Raw genomic sequence first — 27270 nt, forward strand, 5'->3', positions numbered from 1 at the left:
TGATCTTAAGTGAGATAACCCCTCTGCGCCTCAGCTTCCTTATGTGTAAGATAGGTAATAGATAACCTCATAGGCTTGTGTGACGGTAAAGTACGCTGATTCAATTAAGGTGCCTAGAACTGTGCCGGGTTCATTAAGTGTTAGGTGGTGGTATTACTGAACGGCTGGATCTCCCCATCTCCGTCCCATTGCCTAGCAGTCTGGACCCCAAAGCCGGCGAGACTGGGCAGCAGCGCCCCCTCCTGGCTACTGAGAGAAAGAAGGGCCTCCTCCCGATACTCAGCGGCCCTCTTGCCCTCTTCCTCCCGGCGGATTGGGAAGCCTCAGGAATTACTCTACCAGGCCAGGTTCACCAAGCGCTACTCCCGTGGCGGGCTCTGCGCGCGCACTTTGCCGTGCGGGGTAAATTAGATCGTCTCATCTAATTTTCAAACAGCTCTCTGAGGCAGACACGGTTACTGTTTCCATTTCACCAAGGGAGAAACTTGAGGCTCCGGGAGGTCGAGTCCCTTGTTCCAAGCCACTCAGCGAGGGAGCGGCGGGACGTGAAGGCAGGAGAGTGTGACTGCCCCCAGCTTCTGTTTGGTCGCGCGGGTCAGCCCGCCCCAGTCACTGCGGCGAGTGCGCGCCGGTGTACGCGCCGCGAGACCAGCCCCGGGGGGCCCGGAGCGCGGCGAGGAGCGTGAGGAAGCAGTGGTTGCCCCGCGGGCTCGCGGAGCGCGAGGGCGGGGCTTGTGCCGGCCCTTGCCCCGCCCACCGGCCCCGCTTGCCGTGCTTAGGGAGGGAGGAGGCGGCGCTGGGAGCCGGGACTCGGCGGGCGGCGAGGAGCGCGGAGCCGGAGCCGAAGCCGGACGCCGCCGCCGCAGGCACCTGCGCGGCAGTCATCAAGGTAGGGCGGCCCCGAGCCACCGGCCATACCTTCCCTGTCTGTGCGATGTGTGCGCGCTGCGCCTCTGGGCTGCAGCGCCCGGGGAGGGATGCTGGGGCTCGGCGCACCGCAGGGGACCCGGCGGGGCTCGGGGGACCTGGCTTCCAGCCCCTCTGCGTGACCTTGCACAAAGCACTGCTCCTCTCCAGGCCTCAGTTTCCCCATCGGGACAGCGGGCCCAGTGGTGGCCCCTTCCTCGCTGGGCTCTTGGGAGGGGCCGCCTCAAGCTCCAGCCTCCCGACGGCGAGGGGCCTGGATGGGTACTGTCTGCACAGCCCACCCGCAGTGAGGGCCTCTTATGCTGGCTGTGGCGAGTCGGTCCCGACAGTCCCCCCATTAGTGGCCTGGGTGCCTCGCGGGACCTGTGTCAGGACCTCTTCCCTCTCCTGGTTGAGCAACCTGCTGGGCCTCAGCTTCCCTGTACAGGAAACAGGAAGCGGGGGGGACACCCCCAAGTCCCTATCAAGCCGGTCTGGGCATGCAGGGTGGGGCGGTCAGAGTCTGCCTGCCAAGTCTGCCTCCCGGTCTGGGGCTGGGGGAGCCCTGGGTTGGAGGTGGTGGGGCCCTCGGCCACAGACTTGCCTAGACCAGACCCATGCAGGCACCTGTATTTAGGGAATGGTGTGGAACATGCCCTTCCCCATCCCTTCCCCACCAGTGCTGACGCCCAGCTCTACGTCCCAGCCTGGTGTGATAGGGATGGCTTGTCCACACACGGACCCCAGAGGGGCTACAGTGCCAAGAGAGCCATGTCTGAGTGGGATTCGGTCTGGGACAGAGCAGATGTCTGAGGGACTGTGGCTCCAGGCTCTCTGGGTGAAGAAGACCTCTGGCATCTGACCCAGCCCCTTGGTCAGATCTCCTTTGGAAGGTCCTGCTGTCCCATTGCACACCCCTTGTTATGGGAATCTCACTAGCTGTAAACAGAGCTAGAATCTACTAGTCCTGCTCTGAGCACACAGACAACATCTGACCCCTCCATCCCCCACCCCGAGGCAATCATCTGGTCCCTTAAATCAGTTTACCTCAGGGCTAAACAGCCCCAGATCCAGCATTGTTTCTCCTGTCAGAGCCTTAGGGAGCAAAGGCAAGACGAGAGAGCTGAGGTGTCTGCCCCAGAGCAGGCAGTAGTCAGCCTGGGGATTATTCAGAACCCACTGTCATCAGCACTGGAATGTGTCCCCTGTACCCTTGGGTTAGCAGCTACCTTAGAGGTCTGGAGTGAGAGAAGGAGCCAGAGGAGCCCCTCTCCAGGCCTTCCAGCCCATGCGTGTTCTTCCCTGTCTTCTGTTGCCTGCCCTGATTGAGGGAGTAGTTTCTGAGAATCAGGACTGGGCCTTCTGGTCTCTCTTGTCCCCCCTCGTGACCTGCCCCTCACCCGGGAGCTTTCTTACAGCCAAAAGAAGGGAGGCATTGCCAGGGCAGGTAGTGAGCACTGTGTCCTCAGAGGTTGTGAGCAGAGGCTGGATGAGCACTTGCTGGGGGTGAGCTGCCTTTGACTCCAAGTCTGGGACTCTAGGGCCGAAGTAGAGTGAGCATGACCTTACCTTCTGGCCATGGTGGAGCTGCACAGAACTTGAAGCTAGACCACAAACGAGTGTTATTATCCCGTCGTAAAAGCAGACTAAGTATATGTGCTGTCACTTGAGCATAGCTCCGACCCACAGGCTTAAGTGCTACCTATGTCTCCTGTCATCTCTACCTGCGTATAATCTGGGCTCTGTTTTCCTGCTCTACTAGTCCAAGCTATTTAGGCCTTGATTTAGAGGTATAGCAAATTCTGGTTATTAACAAGTCATCCTATGCCAATAATTTTAAAATGCACCATGGAATTATGGAATATCTAAACTGCAAGGGATCTTAAGAAATCATCTCATTCAACCCCCTCATTTGACAGATAGGTATCCCCTATCCCTGGAGGGGATGTGACTTGTCAAAGGTCACACAGCAGATGAGCAACCAAGCCCAGCGATCTTGATTCCAGAACCAGAGTGTGTGTGTGTGTGTGTGTGTGTTTGGAAACACATACCACATAGTAAATGAAAGCAATCTGTATTTATTCCTATAAAATTAGCAGAAATAAATATAAAAGGATAAACGTCTATGCTGGCAAAGCTATAGGGATTCTCCGGTAGCATTTAATTTTGCAGAGCAACCTGGCAGTTTGTTACAAAAGTCCATGAAAATGATCCTAACTTCCCTTTGACCCTAGAATTCTAATTTAAGGACTTTACCCTAAGGAAGTAATTATAGAGAGAGACGAGTGTAGTGCTGTTATTTGCAAGAAGTTATCTTATGGTGAAGAAGCTCTTGGTGTTTTATCTGAGGCTTAATAAACATTTCATTTAAAAAGTACACCTTTAATAATAGTGATACTAAAGCTTCCATGTCCAGAGTCTGGCCAGCGCAGGAGCAGTGTGGTCCAGAGGAAAAGCAATGAGACTCCTGCCAGCCTAGATTCCAGGATGAGCTCTTCCTCTACCCCACCGAATGACCTTAGGTCAATCCCTGCCCCTTTCTGTACCTCACTTACCCTATATGTGAAATGGGGTAGATTCAGTGATTGCTGAATTTCTTTGAACTCTGACAACCCACATTCTAGACTTAGCAAACCTCTGTAGAGGAAGCCTTTATTAGAAGGAGCAGTGAACACAGGGATAACCAAAGATTGTTGCAGTCTCCCTCCCCCATCATTAAATGAATCCCCTTAGAGGCAAGCAGCTAGCTAGGGGAAGGGGCTTCCCTCAGCCTTAGACCTTTGTTATCTCCAAATGGCCAGAACCTGGATTTTTTTTTTTTGGCCGTGCCCCTTGGCATGGAGGATCTTAGTTCCTGGACCAAGGATCAAACCCATGTCCCCTGCACTGGAAGCATGGAGTCTCAACCACTGGACTGCCAGGGAAGTTCCAGAACCTGGATTATTTTAGATCCTACTGTATTTTTGTTTTTATCCTCTTTACCAAATATCAGGGGACAGAGATTTTTCAGGAGGATTGGAAAATAATTCAGCAAGATCCTCCATTTATTATGTTACATCTATAGGGTGTGCCTTGCCTTCTTCAGAACAGATTGGAGGTGTTTAGCAATCACACCTATTATGAAGGGCCAGGAGTTGGTGAACAAACATTTACTGAGCACTGACTGTGTATTAGGCCTTGAGGTACCTCCCAAGGGCCTGCAGGCTGCCATGCGAAACGTATTAGGTCATATGTGAAATGGCCAATATCTGGCTGTTTTTGACTTACAAGAAATGGCCATTTGGTTCAGCCTAAATGGAAAAAGATATAATTAAAAAGCACTGTGCTCCTTACCATAATTGAGAGATTGGCAGGGTGCGGTGGGGACTAGTACAGTGTGATTACTGTATAAGCTTGGAGAAGTCAAGTAAGAAGGACATGGGAGCCTCACCTCGAAGAATCAATAACAACAACAACAACAATAATAATAAGCTAACATTTATTGAGTACTTACCACCTGCCTGATTGTCCTAAGTGCTTCACAGTCATTCATGTAATCATTCAGCCTTTCATTTATTAAACACCTGCATTGCGCTAGGTATCTTCTAGGTATTGGGGGGAAGGGCGTTCTTGACAGTAAACAAAATAGACCAAAAAGATAAAAAATCTGTCTTAAAAGAGCTTACAATCTAATAGGAAAAAAAGACAGACAATAAACACTAAGTACAATAGGTGGTGATAAATGAGATGGAGCGAATAAAACATAGGATATTTTGAGTGTGTGAGGGGGAATGGAAGGAGGGGTTGTGGTTTCAAGTAGGGTGTATGTGAGGGGAATCACTGAGAATCACTTCTGGGCAAAGGCTTGAAGGAGGTGAGGGAGTGAGCTGGCTGATTCCTGGGGAAGAGCCGTCCAGGGAGAGGGAACAACCAGTGCCAAGAAAAAAGCCCTGAGGTAGGACCATACCTGACACGTTGAAGGAAGAGCAGATGAGAAGATTGCCACGAGGGAAGAGGAGACAGGTGAGAGAGGCCGCCGGTCCGATTGTGTACCCTGTCTCATACAACATGATGGACTCCTGTAAGTTTGAGGGAGGTACTACTTGTATATCTCTTCTTCAGTTAAAGGGACAAAGGTACAGAGAGTTTAAGTGACAAAGGTACAGAGAGTTTAAGTAACTTGCTGAAACAGGGTCTCATAGAGGAGCTAGGGCTTTTAGTCAAGGGCAGTGGGAGCCATGGAAGGCTTTTGAACAAGTTATGGGCATAGCCACATTTGAGTGTTTTTTTTTTAATTTATTTTTATTTTTGGCTGCATTGGGTCTTTGTTGCTGCACGCGGGCTTTCTCTAGTTGCGGTGAGTGGGGGCTGCTCCTCGTTGTGGTGCGCGGGCTTCTCATTGTGATGGCTTCTCTTTGTTGCGGAGCACGGGCTCTAGGCGCGTGGGCTTCAGTACTTGTGGCACTCGGGCTTCGTAGTTGTGGCTTGCGGACTCTAGAGCGCAGGCTCGGTAGTTGTGGCGCATGGACTTAGTTGCTCTGCGGCATGTGGGATCCTCCCGGACCAGAACTCGAACCCGTGTCCCCTGCATTGGCAGGCGGATTCTTAACCGCTGCGCCACCAGGGAAGTCCCCACATTTGAGTGTTTGTGCGATTCCTCTGGGGTACAGAGAGAGGGCTGTGGAAATAGTCCAGGCCTGGGATGATAAGGCTGGACCCAGGCAGCGTAAACCATTGAACGACGGGGCAGAGGATCTGTCAAGCTTGGTGCGGGGGGGTGAGGTAGGGGTCCAGGCCAGGTGAGTAGGAAGAGGAGGAAGCCAGGCTTGTCTTGGGTTTATTTATTTAACAAATACTTAATAGCACTTCTTATGCTCCAGGCGCCATCTAAGATTTTACATACACTGGCCCATCGAATCCTCAAAGGAATCTATAGAATAGATAATATTACTTACTATTTTTAATGGGTGTATTGTATGTAAATTATATCTCAATGAAGTTAATTTACAAAGAAAGTATATTTGTTTTTTCTAAGTACTTGATGATAATAGAGAATGTAGAAAAAAGAGAGGAAAACAGAAAATAAATCACATCTCTTTTTATCTTAGATAATCAATATAAATATTTTACTATATTTACTTGGGTTTCTTTTTCTACTATTATCCCCATTTTTCAGAAGAGGACACTGTGGCCCAGAGAAGTTGGGCAGCTCGCCCAGGGTCATATATTTGGACCCATGTCATCTGGGTCCAGTGTTCAGGGTCTTAATCACCGCGCTGTGTTGCCTGTAGCCAAACCTGGAATGTCAGTTGGTGGGTTCCATTGAGACACCCCCCCACCCTGCACTCACCCCACCCCCAGCATCCTTTCACAGATAGGGAAAGTAAGGCCCAGTGAAAGGTGGCACCTTGCTCAGCATCTCTCAACCAGTTGGGAGCAGATATGTGAGGTCTTATTCTAAGAAGAAACAGGGAGCTGAGAATTTGTAGGGTTGATGTGACAGCTGCTTCCAGCCTGGCCTTGAGCCCAGAGCTAGCAGGGGGCTGGCAAGTGCCATGACCCTGCCCATACAGAGTGCTGGGCACTTCCAGGGCAGGCCTGTGTTCTCTGGGCCCAAGAGTCTCAGCCCTCCAGCAGGCCCTGGGTGGGAGGCAGCCAGGGGTGGGGAGGGAGAGTTCGGGACCTTGCCAAGCCTGCAGGCCCCCTGGGACTTGTCTCTTGTACTCTGACTGTTTCTGGCTCCGGTGCCAGCAAAGCCCTGGGGCCGCCTGCTGCCAGGGATGCAGCCCTGGCTTTGGATCCCAGCACGGCCACTGGGTGAGCCTCAGCCGGGGTCTTTCCCTCCCCACCTGCAAAGTGGCATCATAATGGTGCCAGCTTCAGGAGGAAGGGGAGATGTAGATGGAAAGTTCTGGCACAGGGCGTGGCACAGTAGTGGAGAGCCAACTACTGTTGCTGCTCCTGGGGCCACCCCAGGGTGTTGGCCCAGGCTGGGGGATTGAGCCTTCCCAGCCAGAGCCCCCTCTACGACGCTCCCCTTCATAACCTGGCTCGACCAGGGAGGCCCAGCCAGTGCAAGAGGAGATGGAAATGATCCTCAGGCAGTGGCTTGGAGTCCAAGATTACAAACAAGGGACACAGTGGAACAAAAGAGCCCACACCTCTGAGGAGGGAGACCTGACCTGGCCATTGACATGCTCTGCAGGCAAGTCCTGTCCCTTCTTTATGCCCCCTGTCCTCTTCCATAAAGTGGGCAGAGCATTTCCTGCCTTAATAATCGTAACAATCTTCAACCCAGCAGCCATCTATTGAGGTTTTACTATGCCTGGGGAGTAAGGATGGAGATAAGCCAGACTCATCGCTGCCTTCAAGGGCGCACAGCCTGGTCAGGGGCTCAGTTCTGATAGGGAAGCCGTGGAGCTGTGGGCTCTCAAGGAGGGGCACCTAATGCAGCCTGGGGTGGGGTGGGAGTTAAGGAGGCTCCCTGGAGGAGGTGATGGCTGGGCCAGGTTGTTAGTGGGATTTGGAGTTGGCCAGACTCTGAAGGGGAAGAAAGCAAGAAAGGCCATTGGGTAAATTGCCCCACTTCTCTGAGCCTCAGTCGTATAAAATTGAGATAATTGCCTAATGTTTGCAGCGGTTGTGAGTCTTAAAATTGGGTAGAAAGCATGGAAGCACTTCATGAACTATAAAATGCCAGGCACCTGTTCATTGTTGTTTACTGTGATATCTGGAGTCCCCAGGGGTTAGGGAAACACCAGGGCAGCATCTGGGTCCAGGAGAACGTCCGGCCTGTTTTGAAAGATCTACAGTCAAATCCAGCAGAGACAGACAGCCTCCATTCACCTCACACCCCTTGATTTAAGGGTTCAAGAGTATTTCTGTGCTGGGGAACGGCTTTGCTTTGAGGAGGCCCTGAGAGCAATTACGATCCAGTCACAGCTCTGTCCCAAGGAAGGGGGGACAAGTGTCCATAGGAACCCATCAGGCCAAAAGCACTGCATCCTGGTAGAGGCTGGGCACCCTGATCAGGCCTCAGGGACCTGACCAAGAGGCACTGTAGAGAGCTGCCAGGTGAAGGGATGGAGGATAGGGGAGCACCGTGAGGTCACTGGGAAGAAACCAGTCTATGTAGAGGGAGGTGTGCAAATAGGGAAAAGAGCAGTGTGTGCTATGAGCCCATTTTGGTTTGAAAATGAGGAAGGAATAGATCTACACAAATGTAAATACAGAAAAATATTCAGAAAGACACACATCAAGCTGGTTGGTTATCACTAGATGGCAAAATTTTGTTTTCTTTTTTCTGTATTTTGAAATTTTATATGTGATAGACATTTTATTTCTATAAAGATGTGGCTGTATGTAATATATGTTACAGTGGAATGTAGATAGTATGATAATCTGGCCAGCCTGCTGTCACCAGGCTGGAGGGTTTAAAGAGGCACCTGCAGCATGAGGACTTGGGTGAGGCCTGGAGGACGTATCCTCAGTGCTGGTCTTCCAGAACAGTTGAGACAGGGTCCAGGGATGGCTTGATGTAGGAGCCACATGGGAGGAGAGGGCTCTGGGGGTCTCTGGAGTTGTTCCCAAGACTCTCTTCTTGGGACAAAGACTAGGGGTTTAGATGGCTGCAAGCACAGTCAGCATTATGACCGACTGCCTGAAGCCAGGAACCCCAGGCCACATCAGCAGAAGCATAGAGTCAGATCCAGAAAAATGAAGATCTTGCTGGAGTTTGGGCTACCCCCTGAGTGGGACTGGGGCAGCTGGGACAGATCCAGAGGCCACCAGGCTGGGGAAGAGCCTGTGCCTTCAGATTCCGTCATGCTTCTGGCTTCCACCTCAGCGTGCCAGACCCCGGAAGACCTTTTGCCCTCAGTGATGTGTGTTCTCAGTCTTTGGTCCCTGGGACTCTCACAGACCTTCTCATCTCTTTGCAAAGAGTAAAGAAACCAGACTACTGTCCTATTTCATGGAATGCAGGGCACAGCCAGTTTTGAGATAATATACCATTATTTTATAATCCATTAAGAAAGAAAAAGGGCAGCCAATTAAACTATAAGTTACATCCCAGTTTCAGAGATGTTAAAAACTCTTGTGTCTTAGAATCAATTAAATATGACGTGTGACAGGCCCCACCCTAGGTTCTTTTTTTTTAAACTAACTTTATTTTTTATTTTTTAATATATTTATTTATTTATTTTTGGCTGCATTGGGTCTTCGTTGCTGCGTGGGCTTTCTCTAGTTGCCTCAAGCGGTGGTTTCTCTTGTTGCGGAGCACGGACTCTAGGTGCGTGCGGGCTTCAGTAGTTGTGGCACATGGGCTCAGTAGTTGTGGCTCGCAGGCTCTAGAGCGCAGGCTCAGTAGTTGTGGCGCATGGGCTTAGTTGCTGTGCGGCATGTGGGATCTTCCCGGACCAGGGCTTGAACCCGTGTCCCCTGCATTGGCAGGTGGATTCTTAACCACTGCGCCACCATGGAAGCCCCCCACCCTAGATTCTTAATGTATATTCACTCATTTAATCCATACAGCAACCTTGTGGCTAGATATTCTTGTCCTCTTTTTACATATGAGGAAACAGGGGCCCAGAGAAGTTAAGTTACTTGCAAAGTCGCACAGTCAGCGAGAGGTAAAGCTAGGATTTGAACCCTGTTCTAACTGGATTCCACCACATTTTCCTAATCCAACTCCACAAAGACAAGGCTCCTGAGCTCTGGCCCTTGGGAAGAAGAGAATGTTCAGCAAAGTAAATGTATGTCAGTGCAGAAATGCCTGGGGGACAGGCCGTTAAACGCTGGGTGCTCTGAGTAATGCGGGGCCTAGAGGAGGGCTGGGGAGCTTATGGACAGGAAGGAGCTTTGGGAGCTCGCTGGCTGGGTCATTAGTCTCATCCTTGTTATGACCATTTCCAAGAGTAGGTTGGCCTATGGCCTGCCCTGGAGAGAGACTGCGGAGGCCTATCCCACACGGATATCCCAGAACCTCACTCAGACTTATCCACTCATTCATTCCCTAAATAGTAATTTTTCAATTTGATTTTTTGAAGGAGACCTTTGTTCGTGTATTGGTCACTTTCTGCATGTGAAACAGAGCTCAGAGCTAGGGATCCAGAGCAGAGCAAAACAGATAAAGGGGCTGCCCTGGTGAGCTCACAGACCAGAGAAGAGCTGGGCAGTAACTAGAGAGTCCCACAAAACCCGGAGAAGTGGGGCATAAGGAGTGTGCAGAGTAGAGAAATGTGCCTGGTCCAGGATCACTGCAGAAGGCTGTTCTAAGGGAAGGACTTTTGAGCTGAGATCTGAAAGATGAGTAGGAAGTAACCAGGTGAGGGTGGGGAGGGGAACATGCTAGACCAGCCTGTGCAAAGGCCCTGAGGCTGGAGGAAATGGACTTTTGAGGAATTAAAGGCACTGAGTGTCTGTAGCTCGGATCCCTGGGCAAGGTGAGTGTGGAAAGGGAGAGTGGGCCAGAGCCTACAAGCTGGCCTTTCAGAAAAACTGGAGCCAAGCTTGACAGATTATGTTGTCCTAGAGAGGGGTCTCTGGTCCAAGGCTCTCTCCTTGGGCCTGAACCCATTTTTATTGACCCATCAGGGGTGCTGACAAAGGGCTGGTCATATCTGGACGTGCCAGGAAGCTGGAGGCAGGGAGGGTGTGATCAGCAAGGGGGTGCTTGAACTAGTGACTTTGGAAGCAAGTGGAACTGTTTCAGTCATGGGGCTCATCTGAGGTCACACAGCTAGGAAGTGGCTCCCTGGTTTGATTTTCTGTGCTGTGGATTCCAGATTTCAGAGGGTAGTTCCTTTCTTGTATCTTGCTCTGAACCTGAGAACATGACACTGCTGAGTCTGCAGCCTGGGAGGGGAGTTGTAGCCAGCTAGGGGATGGCCGGGACTGCATGCAGGAAGACTTCCTGGAAGAGGGAGCATCTAAGCTGAGCCTTGGACAGAGTGATGGGGAGGGAGATATTGGCAAAGGAACAACAGAAGCCAAGGACTGGCGATGGGAAGCACACTGAGCCTTTTTGGGATGCCTTGAACATACAGTCTGAGTCTGGTCTGGCTCAATCTAAAGGGAATAGCATCAGATACTGACCAGATACCAAGGGCAGGGAGGTGGAAACAACCCACCCTGGCAGGGAGGAGTGTTTTATCACTGACATTGTTTAGAATTATAGGCACATAATGATAATAAAGTCAGGCTTTTTGTCGTTCTTATTATTGTTTTTAAGTTCTCTATAGCAAATACACCCCGTTATTGTCTGCACCCAGGCTGACTGCTCACCTCCCTGCTGCCTTTGTCCCCCCACTTCCCCTTCCCAGCAGGGGGGAAGAGAGCCATAGAGATAGGAGTAAGATTTCAGCCTGTGCCTCAGAAGGCCCAGGACCCATGTCCACAGCTGCCCACACCTTACCAGGCCTGGACTGGCATACCTTGGGGACCACTGGGCTGCAGGGCTCCAAGTCCTGTGGTGTCCAGGGCTGCAGTTGGTGGTCAGAGGCAGAATTCTTGGGCTCTAGGGGAACCCCAGATCTCACCCTCCTAAACAGCCTTCCAGAGTAATAAGGACAGTAGTAATACCCTTCAGGGGTTACTTCCCAGCCCACAGATGTCGCCCTCATGGGCACTCAGACAACAGCTGGACCCGAATAGTCCTGTTTCACCAATGAGGCTTCAGAGTGACTCAGAACCGTGGCCAGCTGATGACCCCATGTCCCCCATCCTGATGGCACTTGTAACCTTTGCTGATATCTCCCTGCCACTCACGGCCACCCTCAGAGCCAGTGGGTGATCTTACATCACAAGGGAGGCAGCCCAGAGGGTGAGAGGTCAGGCAGCTGCCTACAGCCCAGTGAGAGAGCCAGGAAGGGACCCACTGTGGCCAGGACTCAGAGGTGTTTAGCATCAAGAACTAGAGATTTGCGTTCTCTCTGGGATCTACCACTGACCAACTAGGTGACCTTGGACCAGTTACATCCCTTCTTGGGTCCTTGTTTCCTCACCTGCAAAGTGAGGGGTTAAACTAGGTGATCCCTACCATCCCTTGCAGCCTGAAAATCTTCTCTGAGAGTCTCCCTGTCTTCTATCCTGGTGGCCTCCAAGGTGAGGTACGCAAGATGCTCATTGGGGTGCAGGAAAAAATATCATCTAAACAAGAAAATCATTCACGTTTGCTCACATTTGCCAGGTGTAGACACACTGACACACTCTCCAGTCAGGGGGCAGGCAGCTTCATGTCTCAGGTCTCCGGAAGTCTCTGAGAAAGGGGTGACAAGGACATCCTACTCTTTGGTTTGTTTTAGGCAGGTTATCCCAACTAATTAAACTGGTCAATTAATCCAGGTTAATCTAGACTAATTAATCCAGGTTGGATTTGTGGATTATATTAACCAGTTTTAACAAACTAACCCTCACAAAATGGACAAGTGGTTTTGAAAGATTTCTATGAGGACACTGGATTGTTAGTAATTCTGATAATGCTAGAGCATGGGGACAAGACAATGTGAGAATTAACACTTGGCTTTCCAGCACTATCACTTCAGTCAGCCACAAGGCAAGGAAAAAAAAAAACATGAGACAAGAAGTCAGCACAAGGTTTTTTGTGTGGGGGAGGACACTATTTGAAATAGAGATTTACAGTCACTCTAGTTAATGATGAATCTCGCCTCTTGTGTACATTGTACCTTACGTCTACAGGTGATGGTTACTTGTATATAATATAATATATTGGGGTCGGTGAGGTCGATGTTTTTCCCTTTGGAAGGAGTAAATGATCAAAACAGTTTGGGGCCCACTTCTGTAACTTCCTGGTCTTTGCTATGCTGCTGCCACTTCTGACTCACCACCACCTTTGTGATCATACTTTGCTCGAGTGAGATGCGATTTCTCCAGTTTTCTACCCGTTCCCAGGGCAAAGACTCCATGGCTACCTCTGGGCCCACAGAGCCCAGCATGGGGGTCTGTCTCCAAATGGGGACTTGGAAAATATGGGTTGAGTTGATGTGCTTCAGTTTACCCTTCATGCTCTACTGGCCTTTCTAGCAGCAAAGACTTGGGGTCTGTCTCCTCTCCTGACCCCAGGGAGCCCCATCTTTCCCAGCCTGAACCACACTCTGGAGAAACGCAGCCCACCTTTCAAAGGTCTGAGCCTCAGGAGGGCCCAGCTAGGGTGAATGACCCTCGGCCTCACAATTAGAAGACTTTCTTCCCCAGCCATCCTTGGAATTTGTTCCTCTGAGAACAGCAGCACAGATAAGAAGCAAAATATTTGACACCGTATCCAAGCACAGGATCAAAGGAGACTTTGTTCCGTGTCTTAGAGGACTCTCCTGGGCTGGGAGTGCTGGAGACCTGGATCCCATTCCTGGTTCTGCCCTGTGTGTGTGGCCCTGGGCATGCTGACTCAGTTTCCCCTTTCGTACCTCGTGATCTCTGGGGGTCTGGCCAGTGCTGCTCTTCTGAGATGTGAAGTCTGGGATCTTTTTGGAGACCTGCTCTGCTGAGTGGTTCTTTGCCCCTCTCTGGAGGGTTTGGGTATGCTCTGGTCTCCAAACTGGGTGAAAGATGGGGACAGCTTGGAGCATTACTGTGAGGCAACCAGAATGGGTGGAAGATGGGGAACTGAGTCGCACAAGAAACTCCCCAACCTGGAGCAGAGCCATCCCAGGGTTAGGTGGCAGGGGCCTCAGATCTCTGGAAGGGCTGTTGTGGGGCAGAGAAACGGATGTGGTTGGTGGGGCTCCAGGGATGGAGACAGGGCAGTGGGGGAAATTGTAGATTTCCGCTCAGCAGAAGGAGGAAGTCTAACGGTTGAGCTCTCCTGCCCCCCGGAAGGGGTGAGCTTCCCTTCAGCAGAATGGTACAAGCCGAGACATGCAGACTTTTCAGATGGAATGGTGTGGAAAGGAGAGCAGAGAGCTGGGTTGCGTGCTTCCCTGGGTCCCTGACCCTGGGCAGTCCTGGGTTATTGTGTCTGTTTCTTGCCCCCAGATGTAATAAGATCATTTGAGAGAGGGGGTTAGTGGGTCTGGCTGAGAATTAGATTAGACGAGAATTAGAGCTTCAGGCTCTAAATCAGCGCTGAGGGCTGGGGGAGGGGCATAAGGCTTCCTCTGTTTTCATCCAGTTAAGGGGATTTTCATGCCTCCCAGCACTGATGACCCCTGAATCACTCCTGAATCTTTAGATCTTTAGGTGTCGCCTCTCTGAAGAGAAAAGGAACATGGGCACTTTGTGCTTCTGGTTTAATCTGTAAGCCCTGTTCAAAGTCCTAAATATTCATTTCATTTTATTTTATTTATTTTTGGCTGTGTTGCGTCTTCCTTGCTGCACACGGGCTTTATCTAGTTGTGGCGAGTGGGGCCTACTCTTCGCTGCGGTGCACTGGCTTCTCATTGCGGTGGCTTCTCTTGTTGCAGAGCATGGACTCTAGGCACGCGGGCTCAGTAGTTGTGGTGCACAGGCTTAGCTGCTCCACGGCCTGTGGGATCTTCCTGGACCAGGGCTCGAACCCGTGTCCCCTGCATTGGCAGGCGGAATCTTAACCACTGAGCCACCAGGGAAGCCCAATATTCATTTCAATCCATTAATACAGGTAAATAGTTTAAAACCATGCCTTCTTATAGTGAGCAGTCAATAGAAGTTACCATTATTACTTATTTAAAAAAATTTTTTTATTGAAGTATAGTTGGTTTACAATATTTTATTAGTTTCAGGTGTACAACATAGTGATTCAGTATTTTTATAGATAGATTATACTCCATTTAAAGTTATTACAAAATAATGTCTATATTTCCCTGTGCTATACAATGTATCCTTGATGCTTATTTATTTTATACATAGTAGTTAGTACCTCTTAATCTCATATCACCCCCTTCCCCCTTCCCTCTCCCCACTGGTAACCACTAGTTTGTTCTCTATGTCTGTAAGGTCATTTCTGTTTTGTTGTATACATTCGTTTGTTTTATTTTATTACCTTCCACATATAAGTGATAACATAGAGTATTTGCCTTTCTCAGTCTGACTTATTTCACTAAGCATAATACTCTCTAGGTCTGTCCCATGTTGTTGCTGTGATTACTTACTTTGAATTTACCTTGCGTTTACCATGTGCCAGGCAGTGTTGTAAATGCTTGTCAGGTATGAACTCATTTACTATTCCCACCCCATTTTATAGATGGAAAACCTGAGGTCTAGAGAGGCTGACTCACCTGTTCAGGGTCTTTCGGCTGGTATGAGGTGGGGCTGATGTTTGAGCCCAGCAGGTGGGCTCCTGACTATGTTTGTAACCACTGCTATGCCACCTCTCGACGTCGTCATATTGATCTCGAGTGTCCTCTGTGTAATAGAGAAAGAAAGCGCCTTTGCCTCCATTCTCCCTTCAGAGCCTCCCAAAGCCTCAGGAGGGTTTCAGGCAGGGATGCACATTCCCATTTTATGGATGGGGCCCAGGGGCACAGAGAGGGACAATGACTTGAGCAGGGTCACACAGACGACGAGGGCAGAGCAGAATGGAGCCGGGCCCCTGATCTCAGAATATCTGTGTACCATCGCTCTACAGAGCAGGGCTCCCAGCTGAAGCCCGGTGGGAGTAGGTGCTGGTTATTGAGGGCACTGCTCCCTTAAGGGGCCCCTTCCTTCCTCACAAGGAGCAGAGCCAGCTCTATAGAGAGGGCAAGCAAGCCAAAGGGAAGATGATGGGAAAAGCCACCCTCTGCCAGGGAGAAGGTCGAGGCGGTCCTGAAGGTGCCTGAAGGAGGGGCGAGGATTGTCACCCTGCAGGGCCCCTTCTGCAGGAGGCCTAGGCAGAGAAGGCCCTGACTAGCCACGGGTAAAAGGGTGAAGGGGCAACCAACCTGCCCCCCCCCACGCCCTGAGGTCACGTCAGGGACTGACTCTAAGGCCAGGGGTCAGGGAGGGTTAAAAGAAGCAGGTGCTCCCTGGGGAAACAATCATGGAAGTGGAGCCAGTGAAGGAGTGCAGGAGAGCTGGGTGCTGATCTAGCTTGGTGCTGCTGTTTCTTTCTTTTCTTTTTTTTAATTAATTAATTTTTTATTTTATTTATTTTTGGCTGCATTGGATCTTCATTGCTGCACGCAGGCTTTCTCTTGTTGCAGAGAGCAGGGGCTACTCTTTGTTGTGGTGCGCGGGCTTCTCATTGCAGTGGCTTCTCTTGTTGCAGAGCACAGGCTCTAGGCACGCGGGTTTCAATAGTTGTGGCTCGCGGGCTCAGTAGTTGTGGCTCACAGGCTCAGTAGTTGTGGCACACGGGCTTAGTTGCGGCATGTGGGATCTTCCCAGACCAGGGCTCAAACCCATGTCCCCTGAGTTGGCAGGTGGATCCTTAACCACTGCGCCACCAGGGAAGTCCTCAGTGCTGCTGTTTCTTTTTTTCTTTTTTTTTTTATTGTGGTAAAATATACAAAACATAAAATTTATCATTTTAACCTTTTTTTTTTTTTTTTGTGGTACACGGACCTCTCACTGTTGTGGCCTCTCCCGTTGCAGAGCACAGGCTCCGGACGCGCAGGCTCAGCGGGCATGGCTCACGGGCCCAGCCGCTCCGCGACATGTGGGATCTTCCCGGACCAGGGCACGAACCCGCATCCCCTGCATCGGCAGGCGGACTCTCAACCACTGCACCACCAGGGAAGCCCTTAACCATTTTTAAGTATATCATTCTGTGGCATGAAGCACATTCACACTGTTGTGCAGTCATCCCGCCATGATTTTTTAATTCTGACTTCACTGTAGCCTACTCTATTCTTTAATGGTTTGCTTACAGGTATGGATGAAAAATGTGCGTTCAGTGCTAAAATATCATGTTTAGCAAAGGAACTGTACGTAGGACACTAACACACGACTTGCCCCATGCCAGGCACTGCTCTAAGGCAATGTAAATGGATAACCGTATGGAATCGTTATGATTCCCCTATAAGGTAGGTTCTGTTATTGACCCTAGTCTACAGATAAGGAGACCGAGGCACAGAGGGGTTTGGTATCTTTCCCACTCCCCGCACCCCGGCTCTTGTCTGGGCCCACTGGTTTGTTGAGGCCTCACTGTGTGCCAAGGCTAGAGGCTCTGTTCTACTACTTGACTCATCTCACAGCAGCCCGGCCAGAGGTAGGTGCCGTGTGGTGCCGAGACTTAGAGAAGCTGAGTTGGGTTGGTAGCCGGGTCTCTAACTCTGAAGCCTGTGTCTTGACTACGTGCCCTCCATGCCTGCTGTTCAGGTGGTGAAGCTGTCGTGGGAACACCTGCGCAATTCTTGAGTGCTGGCCCGAACCCGCGTTTGTGTATTTAAAAGAATCTTGGAGAGAGAAATCCCAGGATCACAGCCCCAAGTGGCCCCGAGTTAGGAACTGGCTGTGTGCTCACAGAGCCTGTGGAGGTCAGGTTCCCACTAGTTGTGTAACCTCAGGAAAGTGCCTCCGTCGCTCTGAGCTGAGTGCAGCTTGCTGCATCCAGGAAGTGGGGATAGTTCTCCCCACCCCAAGGCGGCTGTGAGGAGTGAATGGAATAGTGAACGGGAAGGACTTTGCAAATCATGCAGCAGGGCTGTAAAGCAGTGGCTCTCAGAGTGGTCCCTGGACCAGGTGCATCAGTGCCACCTGGCAACTTGCTAGAAATGCAGAATTCTCAGGATCCACCCCAGACTTGCTGAATCAGAAACTCTAGGATGGGCCCAGCAGTCTACATATTAATCAGCCTTCCAGGGGCCCCTGATGTGCTCTCAAGTTTGAGACCCACTGTTGGGAGAGATTCTTGCAAAGTGTAAATGAGATACTGTCACCAGTCCTGGCAGAGTCAGTCTCGGGGCAGAAGTGCCTCTTCAGCCCGGGGTGCTGGCATCTTTCTTATAACCTTCATCCTCCAGTGAACCTCCCACCCTCCTGCCCTCCCTGGCCTGCAGGCCCAGCCTGAACAGATGTGGGCAGAGCCCAGAGAGGCTGGAAATGGGGAGAAGTCCTCACCATCCTCTCCTGGCGTCTGTTGCAGACACTGCCTGGGGAATTGAGTAAGGCTGCACAGTGGCATTTAACTCCAGGTTGATACACAGGTTGGGGAGAAGCAGTTGGGAATTTCCCATCACCCTCCTGTGTAGCTGGTCCAGGAAATGGAGGGTTGGGCTGCCCAGGCTCGGGCAGGAGCAGGCAGCCTTCAGTCATACCTGGGGACTCTTCCCACAGGGAAATGGGTTGAATGATGAAAGGAAGCTGTTTTCTGATCTAAAACCCCAGCTGCTGAGAAGTGGCCCAGGAGTGGGCCTCGAGGCCGGGCTTCCCAGCTCCATGTTTCTCTCAAAGAGCTGAGATCTGTGGAGGGACATCAGGCCTTGACTCCTGGTCAGCCATCCGCCAGTTCTTCCCCGATCAGTCAGGCTTCTCTCCTCCTGAGTCCAGACAAGGACGGCCTCAGAATCATCCTCCTCTCACCATATTCCACAGCCCCTCCAGCAGATTGGAGCTGGGCATGAAATGAACCCACTTATTTCTTCCTTAGACACAGCCCACAGTTGACGAAAGAAAATACTTGCCCTCCCTAATGGCAGGGACTCTATCCACCTCAGCCCTGACAGGTCACACCCTGGTTATAGACTTTGACACCTCCCTCCGTGGTCTCAGGTGGCAGCTCAGCTAGCGTGCAGAGCCTTGCCCCGGCAGCTTTCCAGTCACGGCCCTCATTGCTCCTCTGCATTTGCTCAGGCCCCAGCTGAATTGGACCCTTGGGTTCCCTGGGTATGCCTTTGCCTGCCCACCCCTCATCGCGTGGCTCAGTGCAGAGCCTTCCACCTGCAGTGCCGTCCCTACTCTGTCCTGGGCTCGCTCTGCTCAGCCTTGAAGGCTTAGCTCAAACACAGCCTCCTGGCAGCCCTTACCCACTCGCCAGGTTTCAATCTCCCTGCTACCCCAAATTGAGTTTGCCAGCCTTTCCCATCAGTCTGGGCTCCTGGGGGGTAAGGATCGTTCCTGCCTCTGCCCCACGGTACCCAGCACAGGCTGGACTCACAGAAGGTCCCAGTGATGCTGCCTGAACTCACTCTGGGCCCCAGGTCCCTGCAGCAGGGCAGGGTGAGAGCTGATTTGTAGGTCCACTGACGACAGAATTCAGGCTCCCTGGCCAGGTGCCCATCCCAGAACAGAGCTTCAGGGCTTCAGCCCTACTCCAGGATCGCTGTGGGGCTCTAAACAAGGCACCTTCCCCCTTTGTTTCTCAGCGTCTCTCTCTGTCTAAAGACAGATCCAGAAGTTCTGCCAGAGAATGGACAGTAAGCAGGAAGTGGAGCTGCCAGATTTTCAACGTCTGGGAGGCATCTTTAAAAAGTCTCCGTGACCCTTGTCTCTCGAAACTCACAGATAAGGAAATTGTGGGGCAATAAATCTTCGTGGAGTTTTGGTCAGGACCTGATCAGGGGGAATAAACAGGAAGAAGGCCTGCTCTGTGTCTCCAGAGGGTCAAGGCAGGAACAGCTCTGAGGACTGGGGCAGCTGCCAGGCAGGCGGTCCCACTGCCCTCATGGGCCCCCCGGGTCTGGCACGTGCGGGCTGCAGAGCCCTCAGCGAATTGTCCCAACAGGTGGGTTAGGGCCGAGGCGTTACCATCTTATGGGTGGACAAACAAAACCCGAGAAGGGGACAAGGTTTGCCCAAGGTCATGCAGCAAATTGGCATCAGAATTAGGACTCTCCAACCTGACCAGCAAGCCTGCTGTGGAAGAGACAGGCCCAGTCCCTGGCTCCTAGTACCAAGAAGGGGTGTTCAGGAAAGGCCGGTGGAGTGAGTGAAAGCTCAATCCAGGAGCCAAGTCAGTCTCCCCCTGGGTGCCTGCCTGTGTGGTTTGGCCTGTGGGTGGGCAAAGCTGAAGGGAGAGGACCATTTGGCATTGACAGTCCAATGGATGATTGGATGGATAGATGGAGGAAAGATGGGAGAAACACGGGGAGCAGGACAGGAGGAAGGGAAGGGAGTATCCATCAGCTGACCTTCTACTTAGTACTGAAACCGAGCGGGACCCTGTGGGCCTCCTGGGCACAAAAGCCTTTCCGGGTCCCCCGTTTCTTACTTGCAGGGTAAAAGCTTCAGCCTCCTAGACCTTCCCAGAGTTCCAAAGGGCAGATTCAAAAAGCCACTAACCAGGGAAATAGGGGATGCTGAAACAAAGGGGGAACAGTCAAGAAACTATACTGCAGTGATTAAAGCAGGATCCTGGTTCCTCCTCAAGGGATATACCTAGCAATATCTTTGGGCTCTTCTGCAGGAACTAAGAGCCCCACCCAGGTGGAGGGTGGCAACTTCCGGCTGAGCACAAGATTTCAGGAACACTGCTCTGTTACCTCACCACCAGCCAATCAGAAGAAAGTCACACACCCTGCAGCCCTCGCCCCAAATTTGGCCTATGAAAACTGCCCCAAAACCATCGGGGAGTTTGGGGGTTTTGAGCACAAGCCACCTTGCCTGGCCCTGCAGTAAACCTTTCTCTGCTCCAAACTCCGACGTTTTGGTTGCTTTGGCCTCGCTGTGTGTCAGGCACACGAACTTGTGTTCAGTAACAGTACCAGACACGTGCAAAGCCTTTTACATCTGTTACCTCATTTAATCTTGGACAAGGCCCCGTGAGGTAGATCCGAGGGTCCTCTTTTACAGATGAGGATGCTGGGGCCCAGAGACAAATGAGGGTCCCGGCATTTGAACCAGTTGCCTCCTCTTTCCCCTCCCTGTGTATCAGGATGGGGGACCTCATAGGCTAGAGAGATCGCTCAGGCCTTGGAACTTGGGAAGCCCCCTGGAGGCGGTTCTATTTGAGCTGGGCCCAGGAAGGTGGAGTGAGAGGAGGGGGCATCCTAGGAACCCAGCTAAGTGCCAACCTTGGACTTACCTGGGCTGACTTACCAGCTCAGACTGGTCTGGGCTGACTTGGCTCTAGGCAGAGAGAAGGGGTGTGAGCAAAGATGGGGTGTCTGGGAAAGCCAACGCTTTGAGGGGAGAGCAGATAAACCAGTGTGGCTCAAAGGGCAGGTGTGTGGAGATGAGGGGAAGGCCGTCAGGGAATGTGCAGGGGCCTCAAAACCCAAGTCCAGCCGAAGGCTTTATCCTGAGGACAGAGGGGACCTGGGGCTGGGGGGAGTCTTAAGGGAAATGACAGAGTCAGGGTGGGGGAGGATAGGAGGCCTGGGCTGGGGTGGAGGAGAAACGGAGTCACGGAGAGAAAAGGCTGGCCAGGCCTCACACAGCTTGAGGAAAGGGTCAAGAGCAAGGGTGCCGGGGGGCAGGGGAGGCCAGGTCATCTCAGGAGATGCCCTGCTCCTCCTGGGGGCCCAGGCACCTGGCTCTGGGCAGTGTCAGATGTCAGGAGGGGAGGTGCTCCCTCGGGCCTAATCTCATCAGGAGGAAAGAGGCATTTTCTTGGCGCTCTCTCTGACTCAGCCTGTATTTCCTGTGGGCCTGCGGGGAGGCATCTGTGCTGGACCAGAAGGACCACAGAGCTGGAGGAGGGGTGATAAAGGCAGAGGTGGGAGGGTGCTCGAGGCAGAGAGAACCTGGAAAGAGAACTGTTATTCCATGCTGGCTGCAGGGTGCCTCAGCCTCCACTGCTGATGGGCCGCGGGCGGTTGAGGCCTGGCGGGGGTGGGGGCGTCCCCAGGCAGCGTGGTTCTGCTTTCCTGCCTGGGAAAGCCGTGCCCATGGAGAGAACCAAAGGGCTTCCTCTGCCCTTCCGCCCTTCGCCCCACACTCCCACCAAGACCCTCAGGCCCCACAGCACAGGGCTGAGCGAGGCTGCTGGCCTCTGCTGCCAAACCCAAGTCCGTGTGCCCCGTGCACAGTGAGGCCAAACAAACCGAAATGTCGGAGTTTGGAGCAGAGGAAGGTTCGTTGCAGGGCTGAGCAAGGAGAATTGGGGAGGGGGCTCGCGCTCAAAAGACCCAAACTCCCCCGTGGTGTTCAGGGAAGAGTTTTTACAGGCAAAATCCGGGGTGAGGGCTGCAGGGTGTGTGACTTTCTTCTGATTGGTTGGTGGTGAGGTAACAGGGTGGTGTTCCAGGAATCTCCTGCTCAACCTGAAGTGACCATCCTTCTTCTAGATGAGGGCCTTAGTTCCCGTAGAAGAACGCAAAGATACATTGTTACGTGTATCCCGTACATCCCTTGAGGATGAAGCAGAGCTCTGCTTTATCTCTTCACTTTTGTCTGACTGCTTTTCCTTTGTTTCTGCATTCTCTCATCTCCCTGGTTAGTAACTGTGTCAATCTACCCTTTGGAACTAAGGGAAGGAAGGTCTAGGAGGCTGCGGGCTTTTGTACCCTGGAGAGACGTGCTCAAATAAATGCCTTTCCTCTCCGGGTTCTTCTGAATCCACAGGGATTGTTAGTTGGCTTCTCACGTGCCTCATCAATGTGGTGAGCACCGAGGGTCGGAACTCTGCACCTAGCGGGCTGCTTTGCACTTTCTGGTTTGGGATTTTTACTCAGATCCCCAAAATGTTGGGCCCTCAGCACGTACCTGTCATGTACTAAATCAAATCTTAATGTCCTGTAAACATTGGGACCACAACGGTCTTCACAGCAAACATCTGTTGAGGACTAAGTATGCACCGGCATTGCTCCATGTACTGGGCGGATTATCTCATCTAATTTTCAGGGCAGCCCTGTGGGAGAGTGTGGACCCAGGACTAAACAGTTCGGTTCTGGATTCCAGCTCAGCCGCCTACTTGCTGTGTGATTTTGGGCACGTTACTTAACCTATCTGTGCCCCAGTTTTCACATTTGTAAAAATGGGGTGATAATAATGTTGCAGGAAGAGGGGGACCCCTTCCAGGGCCCAAGAGTGGGCTCTTGTCTAACACTCAGGAATGAATTGTCCGAGAAGATACATGGGCTGACAAAGCAAAAGCAAAAGACTTTATTGGAAAGAGGCACCCGAGTGGAGAGCGGTGGGGTAAGGGAACCCAGGAGAATGGCTCTGCCACATGGATCGCGGTCTCAGGTTTTATGATAATGAGGTTAGTTTCCAGGCTGTCTCTGGCCAGTCATCTTGCTTGTGTCCACATTTGGTCTGACTCAGGATCCTTCCTGGGGGCGTGCATCTCTCAGCCAAGATTGATTCCAGCACGAAAGTTTCTGGGAGGTTGGTAGGATATATTATAGGCCGGCGTCTGCTCCCTCCTTTTGGCCCCTCCTGAATTCTTCTGTCTGACAGTAGCTTATTAGTTCCATGTTCCTTATTGGGACACCTCCTGTTGTGAGATAACTCTTGCAAGCGGTCATTATCGTGCCTGGCCAGGGCGGGCGGTTTCAGTCAATGGTTCTCTAACACCTGTACTTAACCAGATTGCTGTCAGGGTCAAGTTAGTACCTGGAACATACTTCACATATAATAAGCAATGTGTTAGCTATTATTTGTTATTATGCCTGATTTTACTGGTGAGGAAATAGACACATTAAGTAACTGGCCCAAGGTCACATGGGCACAGTGGACATGTCCTATAATTACACTGTTTAGTTGGGTACCCAGTAGCCACGTGCGTCTCTTGAGCACTTGAAATGGTAGTGCAACTGAGGAGCCAAATTTTACATTTCAATTCATTTTAATTGATTTTAATTTAGAAGCCATGTGTGACTAGAGACTCCGTGTTGGACAGAGCTGCTGCCTGGGTCCCATACCCAGTGACCTGATTCAAGTGATTCTAATGTGCATTCAAAGTTACAAACCACTGCCCTGTGCTTTAGCAGCCAGTTAAGATCGTGGCATCTCATCCTTTCCCGCTCTCAGCCATTTCCCTGAGAAGTGTACACGTGTGGAGAACAGTGACTGAATTGCCCCTTTACCCTGCACAGAATAAGCACTTTACAGACCTTGGATTTTTCTGCTTTGAGGTGTTCTGTTCTTTGGTTCAGGATGTTGGGCTCTTTCAGAAGTTCGTTCTAGAGGCTTCTGTCTCACAGGCAAGTTTTCAGAGTCAAGGCTACTAGTGACTTACTGTAGAATCGTTGCATGTAAATAGGGTAAAAGTTCTCTGGAGACCTCTATGGTAGGTGGCAGTGGAACAGGAGGGAAGGGGACAGGGCACAACCTTTAAAAGAATGGCATAATAGAACATGACAAAAACTGGTTAGAACCAACTAGGTCCAAGATGGCAGAAGATTCGACTTCCCATAGACCTTGAGCCTCATATGCTCATTATAATTCATTAGCTAAGTGACACACCCACCAACGCCATGACAGTTCTGAGGCCAACCATCAAAGTTCAAAAAGCAGATGGTGGCCCAATTCCTGGAAATCTCCACCGCTTCCCCAAAATAGTTGGAATAATCCTCCTGTTCATTAGTCTATGAAATTACACCGCCCATAAAAACTAACCACCCCATATTTCAGGGCCTCTCTCCTGAGATGGCCCACACTCCATCTGTGGAGTATGTTTCTCTCTAAATAAACCTACTTCTTACCTATCACTTTGTCTCTCACTGAATTCATCCTGTGACAAGACATCAAGAACCTGAGCTTCATTAAGTCCTGAGACCAGGTGTGTGATCTCAATTAAAAGACCAGGGGTTCGGGCTTCCCTGATGGCGCAGTGGTTGAGAGTCCGCCTGCTGATGCAGGGGACACGGGGTCGTGCCCCGGTCCGGGAAGATCCCACATGCCGCCGAGCGGCTAGGCCCGTGAGCCATGGCCGCTGAGCCTGCGCGTCCGGAGCCTGTGCTCCACGACGGGAGAGGCCACAACAGTGAGAGGCCCGCGTACCGCAAAAAAAAAAAAAAAAAAAGACCATGGGTTCAAGGACTTCCCTGGTGGCACAGTGGTTAAGAATCTGCCTGCTAATGCAGGGGAACACAGGTTCCAGCCCTGGTCCAGGAAGATCCCACATGCCGCGGAGCAACTATAAGCTCGTGCGCCACAACTCCTGAGCCTGCGCTCTAGAGCCCACGAGCCACAACTACTGAAACCCGCGTGCCTAGATCCCATGCTCCACAACAAGAGAAGCCACCGCAATGACAAGCCCGCGCACCGCAAAGAAAGGTAGCCTCAGCTCGCCGCAACTAGAGAAAGCCTGCGCACAGCAACGAAGACCCAATGCAGCCATAAATAAATAAATTTTTTTTTTTAAAAAAAGGCCATGGGTTCAAGTCCCAATCTGGGTTTGTCCAGGTTCAAGTCCCAATTTGAGTTGCACGGTTTCAGCAGGGTAACCAACTTTTCCCTTTTTGCTGAGACTTTCCTGATTTTAGCACTGAAAGCCCTGCATCCCAGGAATACCCACCCCACACACATCCTGGACAAACCAGAACAGTTGGTCACCTCCTTCTGTGGAGAGCGACAAGGTCTCTTCTTGCTTCCATGGTTAGGCAGAGACCTGCATTGACAGCAGCGGGGCCTTGACCTCAGCTGGGCCTTGGCATCCTGAGCCAGATATCTCACCCCGTCCTGTGGGTGGATCAGAGGCCCTGATAAGGACTTAAGGTGAATTAAAAAGGTGCTTTCCTGTCAAGTTTGGGGTCAAGGCCAGGATCTAGATAAACTCTATTATGGATAATTGTCAACCCAGGATTAGAGTCGAGACATGGGACCCACCCATAATTAGGCATGTATTGTGTTGATTCTTGGTCTTTGTAGATCACCTTCAAATACAGAGTCCTTTACCCTTATGGTAATCTTTTTTCACTTTGTAAAGCTAGGAAACTTGTGATTGTAATCTCCCTCTTTTAACTGTGGCTGAGGTAAGTGTGGTGGTTCAGACCCTCCCAGGAGGCGTGTTTGGGGGCAGCTCGATGACCACAAGGTCAGGTTTTAAGGGAAAAAATAAAATACAATTCCAAATATGAAATGTGGAAACAGAAACTTACTAAGGGGACAATGGTAGCCAGGAATGCCAGACTCCTCCCCACCGCTGAGGTTCAAAGACCAAATCAGGTAATTTCATTCTCCCTGAGGCCAGGAACAGCGCAATTAATGAATAATCTATTATGCTGCTTTGTACCACACCCAGTTTGGGTTCGGTTTCAGCCACCCTGCAGCTAACCCTTGTCCTGCAATGATTCAGGGCTAGGCTGGGAAGATAGGCCTCTGGAGCCAGGCAGGAAAATCTCTGTGTCTCTGTCTCCATCTCTCTCACACACATCAGAGAGGAGCACGAGGTGGGAAGAGGGGCATCTGGACCACGTCTTGGCTTCTGCTTGCCATCTCCACTCCTACTAATTTGATCTTGGTCAAGTCACTTCCTCTGCACCAAATGGGGACAACAGGCCTCAGGAGAGTTGTAAGGGATAGGACAGGCAGCAAGCCATTCCCCTGTCAGGCACTGAGATATAAACTCAGTGGGGACTTCCCTGGTGGTCCAGTGGTTAAAACTTCTCGCTTCCACAGAAGGGGGCATGGGTCCAATCCCTAGTCTGGAACTAAGATTCCCCATGTGCTGCACAGCACGACCAAAAAATAAAAATAAGTAGATAAAAAATAAACTCAGTGGGGTGTTAAACCCAGCGATGACTAAATCTTTTTGCAGGGCAGGGAATTCACAGCACAAAGAGCCTAATCCCATGGCATCAGGCCAGCTAAGCACCCTTGGGATAGCAGCAGCAGAATGGGTGCCACCGCCTGCTTTGTGCCCTAATGGGCTGGCCCGCTACGCCTAGGAAGACCTGCTATGGCTTTGATGTGGGCCCAGCTGGATGGGACCAGGCAGGATAGGACAAGTGGCGTGGGGTAAACCTGTCCCAGATCAATGTTCTGGCCCAGCCCGTGGGCAAGGGCCTCACAGTGCTGAAGGCCCGCTATGGTCCTCATTTTCAGGCAAGTGCCTGCTTGTGGGGAAAGTAAAACTCCTGCTCTCTGAATTGCTGAGTCCTTAAACTCATTCATGCACTGATAAACACAGGCACACATGTGCAGTACGTGCACAGACACAAACACCCAAACAGAGGCACAGGTGCACACCCACCCACAGGGGTACACGAGCACGTAGGAACACCCTGGTCAGTGCAGTGTTCACACACAGACTTGCACACACAGTGCACACACATTCGCACAAACTTCACCCACATATATGCATGCAGTCCTATACCTGGGGCAAAGGGAGAGACGGCCCACCTGGCGTGGTGCCACCCACCCACTTCTGTAAGTTTCCCTCATGGCTACAAGTCTGGAAGAAGCTTGGCAGTGGAGGCAAGGTGTTGGAGCCAGGTGGGGTGGGATGGGGGAGAGGAGTTCGGCACAGGGGTCGGGGGGCATGAGGTTCACACTGCTCAGAGGCTGGCCGGCCTCATCAGTGGAGGCCAATAGCCCCTTCGCCAGAGGACGTCCGCTTGGTTCACTGAGCCTCGTTTTCCTTTGCTGTGAAGTAGGGGCGATAATGGTCATGACACTTCCCCTTGGGACTGAGGTGGAATCCAG

The 27270-nt window shown here is 51.4% G+C and overlaps 1 protein-coding gene across 1 annotated transcript in view; it reads left to right on the plus strand.

The window, feature by feature from the left end:
• The first annotated feature begins 810 nt into the window (after positions 1-810).
• Positions 811-27270, plus strand: part of CORO2A (coronin 2A) — a 56455-nt gene continuing 29995 nt past the window's right edge. The window contains 1 exon segment of the mRNA XM_082656955.1: positions 811-889. The gene's annotated coding sequence lies outside the window, so the exon portion shown is untranslated.

Source organism: Grampus griseus (genome assembly GCF_964374135.1).
Source record: "Grampus griseus genome assembly, chromosome: 6".
NCBI classification, from domain to species: domain Eukaryota; kingdom Metazoa; phylum Chordata; class Mammalia; order Artiodactyla; family Delphinidae; genus Grampus; species Grampus griseus.